The sequence below is a fragment of the Olea europaea genome, unplaced genomic scaffold (assembly GCF_002742605.1).
Source record: "Olea europaea var. sylvestris unplaced genomic scaffold, O_europaea_v1 scaffold1348, whole genome shotgun sequence".
Classification (NCBI taxonomy): Eukaryota; Viridiplantae; Streptophyta; class Magnoliopsida; order Lamiales; family Oleaceae; genus Olea; species Olea europaea.
In genome coordinates, this window is record NW_019230973.1 from 125,650 (window position 1) to 131,649 (window position 6,000).

Consider the following 6,000-nt stretch of genomic DNA (forward strand, 5'->3'; position numbering starts at 1 on the left):
GCAACCTGATTTCCAGGCATTTCTAGGCAGTTTTCTGGGGCATAGTGTGCAAGCCATGTCTAGAAGCGTAAGGGACACAGCTTGATTTTGAGGCATTTCTAGGCAGTTTCTGTGACACGGTGTGCAGGCCATGACTGGGACGCGTCCGACCTACGGCAGGGACGCAGCCTAATTTTCAGGTATTTCTGGGAAGTTTTTGGGCACCGTGTGCAGGCCACGTCCCGGATGCCTCCTTGTCGTAGTTGGGGGCACAACCTGATTTTCGGGCATTTGTAGGCAATTTGTGGGTACGGTGTGCAGGCCATGTCCGGGACGCGTCCTGGCCGTGGCAAGGATGCAGCTTGATTTTCTGGTATTTCTTGACAATTTCTGGGACTTGATGTGCAAGCCACAACAGGGACGGAGACTAATTTTCTGGCATATTTTTGTAGTTTCTGGGACACGGTGTGCAGGCCATCTCCAGGATGCGACAGGGACGTATCCTGACTTTTAGGTATTTTTTGGCAATTTCTAGAACACGATGTGCAAGTAATGTTCAGCACGCATCAGGGCCGCGGCAGGGATGCAACCTGGTTTATAGGCATTTCTAGGCAATTTTCGTGACACGATGTGCAGGCCATTTCTAGGATGCTATAGGGATACATCCTAATTTTCACGTATTTCTAGTCAATTTCTTGGACAAGATGTACAGGCAGTGTTCGAGACGCATCAGGACTACTGTAGGGATGCAGCTTGATTTTCAGACATTTCTAGGTAGTTTTTGGGACACGATGTGCATGCCATGTCCAGGATGAGATAGGGACGCAACCTGATTTTCAAGCATTTCTGGGCTGTTTCTCGAACACAATGTGTAGGCCATGTCCGGGACGCGTCCGGGCCACAGCAGGGACGCAACCTAATTTTCAGGCATTTCTAGGAAGTTTTTGGGCACGATGTGCAGGCAATGTCCTAGACGCAGCCGGATTTCGGGACGCGTCCGGGCCACAGCAGGGACGCAACCTAATTTTCAGGCATTTCTAGGAAGTTTTTGGGCACGATGTGCAGGCAATGTCCTAGACGCAGCCGGATTTCGGGACGCGTCCGGGCCACAGCAGGGACGCAACCTAATTTTCAGGCATTTCTAGGAAGTTTTTGGGCACGATGTGCAGGCAATGTCCTAGACGCAGCCTGATTTTCTGGAATTTCTTGACAATTTCTAGGACTCGATGTGCAGGTCATGTTCGAGATGCGTCATGACCACGACAGGGACGAAGCCTGATTTTTAGGCAATTTTTGGCAATTCTGGGACGCGGTGTGCAGGCCCTCTCTAGGTTGCGATAGGGACGTATCCTGACTTTCAGTTATTTTTATGCAATTTCTAGAACACGGTATGTAAGTAATGTTTGGGTTGCGTCTGGGCTGCGATAGGGATAAGGCCTTGTTTCCAGGCATTTCTATTCAGTTTTTGGGACACTATGTGCTGGCCATGTCTAGGATGCTGCAGGGACACATCTGATTTTCACGTTTTTCTAGTCAATTTCTTAGACACGTTGTACAAGCAATGTCCAGGACGCGTCGGGACAGCTGCAGGGATGCAGCCTGATTTTCAGGCATTTCTAAGTAGTTTTTGGGACACGGTGTGCAGGCCATGTTCGGGATGTGTCCTGGCCGCGGTAGGGACGCAACCTGATTTTTAGGCATTTCTTGACAATTTTTGGGACTATATTTGCAGGCCATATTCGGGATGCGTCATGGCCACAACAGGGACGGAGACTGATTTTCAGGCATTTTTTACAGTTTCTGAGACACGGTGTGCAAGCCATCTCCAGGATGCGACAGGGACTTATCCTAAATTTCAGGTATTTTTTGGCAATTTCTAGAACACGATGTGCAAGCAATGTCCGGGATGCGACAGGGCGGCAGGGATGCAGCCTGGTTTCCAGGCATTTCTAGGCAATTTTCGGGACACAATCCCCAGGCCATGTCTAGGATGCTACAGGGATACGTCCTGATTTTCACGCATTTCTAAACAATTTCTTGGACACGATGTGCAGGCAGTGTTTGGGACGTAACAGGGCTACTGCAGGGATGCAGCCTGATTTTGAGACATTTCTAGGTAGTTTCTGGGACACGGTGTCCATGCCATGTCCAGGATGCGACAAGGACGCAACTTAACTTTCTAGCATTTCTGGGCAGTTTCTAGGACACGATGTGCAGGCCATGTTCGGGACGCTGCCGTGCCACAGCAGGGACGCGACCTAATTTTTTGGTATTTTTAGGAAGTCTTTGGGCACGGTGTGCAGGCCATGTCCTAGATGCAGGCTGATTTTCTGGCATTTCTTGACAATTTCTAGGACTTGGTGTGTACGTCATGACCACGACAGGGACGGAGCTTGATTTTTAGGCAATTTTTGGCAATTCTGGGACATGGTGTGCAGGCCATCTCTAGGTTACGATAGGGACGTATCCTGACTTTCAGTTATTTTATACAATTTCTGGAACACGGTGTGCAGGCAATGTCCGTGTCGCGTCTGGGTAGCGACAGGGCTAGGGCCTTGTTTCCAGGCATTTCTAGGCAGTTTTTGGGACACGGTGTGTAGGCTATGTCCAGGAAGTGGCATGGACGTAGCCTGATTTTCAGGCATTTATAGGCAGTTTCTGGGACACTATGTGCAGGCCAAGTTCTGGACGCGTTCGGGCCACAATAGGGACGCAGCCTGATTTTCAGGCATTTCTAGGAAGTTTTTGGGTACAGTGTACAGGCCATGTCCTAGACACAGCCTAATTTTCAGGTATTTCTTATCAGTTTCTGGGTCACGGTGTGTAGGTCATGTTCAAGATGCATTCGGGCCACGGTAGGGACGAAGCCTTACTTTCAGGTAATTTTGGACAGTTTCTGGGCACGGTTTACAGGCCATGTCCAGGATGCCTCCTTGCCAGGTAGGGATGGGGCCTGATTTTTAGGCATTTTTGGAAAGTTTTTGGGCACGGTGTGCAGGCCATGTCCTAGACGTAGCTTGATTTTCATGCATTTCTCGTTAGTTTTTGTGTCATGGTGTGCAGGTCATATTCAAGACGCATCCGGGCCATGGCAGGGACAGAGCCTGATTTTCAAGTAATTTCGAGCAATTTCTGGGCATGGTGAAAAGGCCATGTTCGGGACGCATCCTGGCCTAGTAGGGATACAACCTGATTTTCAAGCATTTTTGGGGAGATTTTGGGTATGGTGTGCAGACCATGTCCTAGACGCAGCTTATTTTCAGGCATTTCTTAATAATTTTTGGGTCAGGGTATGCAGGCCATGTTTGGGACGTATCCTAGCCAGGGCAAGGACAGAGCCTGATTTTTAGGCAATTTCGGGCAATTTTTGGGCGCGATGTACCGGCCATGTCCGGGACGCCTCCTGGCCAGGTAGGAACGCAGCCTGATTTTCAGGCATTTCTAGGCAGTTTGTGGGTACGATGTGCTGGCTAAGTCCGGGATGCATCCTGATAGTGGCAGGGACATCGCCTGATTTTTAGGCATTTCTAGGCAATTTTTTGGGACTCATCATAGCCACGGCAAGGATGCAGCCTTATCTTCAGGCAATTCTAGATAGTTTCTGGGTCATAGGGTTTGGGGTTTAGGGCTTTTTTAATTAATTTTGAATGAAAAACAAGTAATATATACGTGACAAAGAATAATAAAAATAAAATGTAGCTCAAAGTTACAACCCATGAGTAATAAAACTATTCTACACAATAAAACCAGAATTTCCACTATCGTAGTGCCACAAATAAACCCCACCGTCGCCTTCAAACTAGTACTACCGTTAGTCGGGGCTGGAGTCGATGCATGGTAGTGGTGACGGTGATGATGAGAAGAAGGAGCCTGCGCTATAGTTGGTGGCTGGAGCCATTTTTTTCGGACAAAACCATAACCTCTAGCCTTTTACCCTTTTGGCAATGTTCTTCAGCTCCACTGATGAAGAAAAATAGACATGATTTTTCTAGTGAAATTGTACTTTCTCTATCATTGTGTGATTTTATTAGATTGGCATTGTTGCTGATTTTGTAGTCTTCCTCGTTCACTTCTAACACTAAATGAGTCTTGGAATTATACTTCAAAACTAAAGAATCCCCAATTTGAAAATGAGTTTTCTTAGTCCATTTGTTGAACTCGTCAACAGAAGATGGAACTGCCCATAAATTATTTTCACAGCCCACTACGAACTCTCTTGCTTTAGAAAGAACACATAGGAAAAACATGACGGTCGAAAATGAGAAAATATTTTTGAGTGAAGCAATTTTAACACGGTGTGCAGGCAATGTCCGGGACGCGTCTGGGCCGCGGTAGGGATGCAACCTGATTTCCAAGCATTTCTAGGCTATTTTTGGGATACGATGTGCAGGTCATGTCTAGGATGAGTCAGGGACGCAACTAGATTTTTAGGTATTTCTAGGCAGTTTTTGGGACATGGTGTGAAGGCCATGATTAGGACAGAACGGGTCGCGATAGGGATGTAACCTGATTTTCAGGCATTTCTGGGAAGTTTTTGGGCACGGTGTGCAAGCCACGTCAGGGACGCGTCCTAGATGCGATAGGGACGTAGCATAATTTTCAAGCATTTGTAGGCAATTTTGGGACTCGGTATGCAGTCCATGTTAGGGCCACGTCTGGACCGCGATAGGGATGCAACCTGGTTTCCAGGCAATTCTGGGCAATTTCGGGGGCACGATGTGCAAGCCATGTCAAGGATGCTACAGGGACACATCCTAATTTTCACGTATTTCTACAAATTTTCTTGGAGACGGTGTGCAGGCAATGTTTAGGATGCGTCAAGCCTACTGCAGGGATGCAGCCTGATTTCCAGGCATTTGTGGGTAGTTTCTAGGACACGATGTGCAGGTCATGTCCAGGATGTGGCAGGGACGCAGCCTGATTTTCAAGCATTTCTAGGCAATTTTTGGGATACGGTGTACAGGCCACGTCCGGAATGCATCAGGACCATGGCGGGGTCGCAGCCCGATTTTCAAGCATTTTTGAGAAATTTTTGGGCACGGTGTGCAAGCCTTGTCCTAGACATAGCCTGATTTTCAGGCATTTCTCGTTAGTTTCTGGGTCACGGTGTGCAGGTCATGTCAAGGACGCATTAGGGCCACGGCAGGGACGGAGCTTGATTTTCAGGTAATTTCGGGTAGTTTCTGGGGACGGTGTACAGGCTATGTCCGGGACGCCTCCTGGCCAGGTAGGGATGCAGCCTGATTTTCGGGCATTTTTAGGCAGTTTGTGGACATGGTGTGTTGGCCAAGTTCACGACGCATCCTGGCCGCGACAGAGACGCAGGTTGATTTTCAGGCATTTCTAGGCAATTTCTGGGACTTGGTGTGCAGGTCAAGTCCGGGACGCGTCATGGCCACAGTAGGGACGCAGTCTAATTTTTAGGCATTTATAGGCAGATTCTGGGCCATAGGGTTTAGTGTTTAAGGTTTAAGGTTTTTCTTCAATTAATTTTGAATTAAAAGCAGGAAATATATACATGACAAAGAATAATAAAAATAAAATGTAGCTCAACGTTACAACCTATGAATAATAAAATTAGTCTACACAACGAAACCAAACTCCCATCATCGCAGTGCCACAAATAAACCCCACCGCAGCTTTTAGACCAATACCACCATTAGTCGGGGCTGGCACCGGTGCATGGTAGTGGTGACGGTGATGATGAGGAGAAGGTGGCTGCGCTATAGATTGGTGGCTGGAGCCATGTTTATCGGACAAAACCATAACCTCTAGCTTTTGACCCTTCAGGCAATGTTCTTTAGCTCCGCTGATGAAGAAAAATAGACCTGATTTTTCCAGTGAAATTGTAGTTTCTCCATCATGGTGTGATTTATACAAAGGAGAGAGCTCGAAGTTGTAGACTTCATCATATGAATGTCTATACTTGAAGTATTAGTGCTAAAGTTTGCATGTTGCTGTTAACCCAATGTACCACGAATGAACAAAATACATTGAGTTGGATTACCACACAGTACAAGA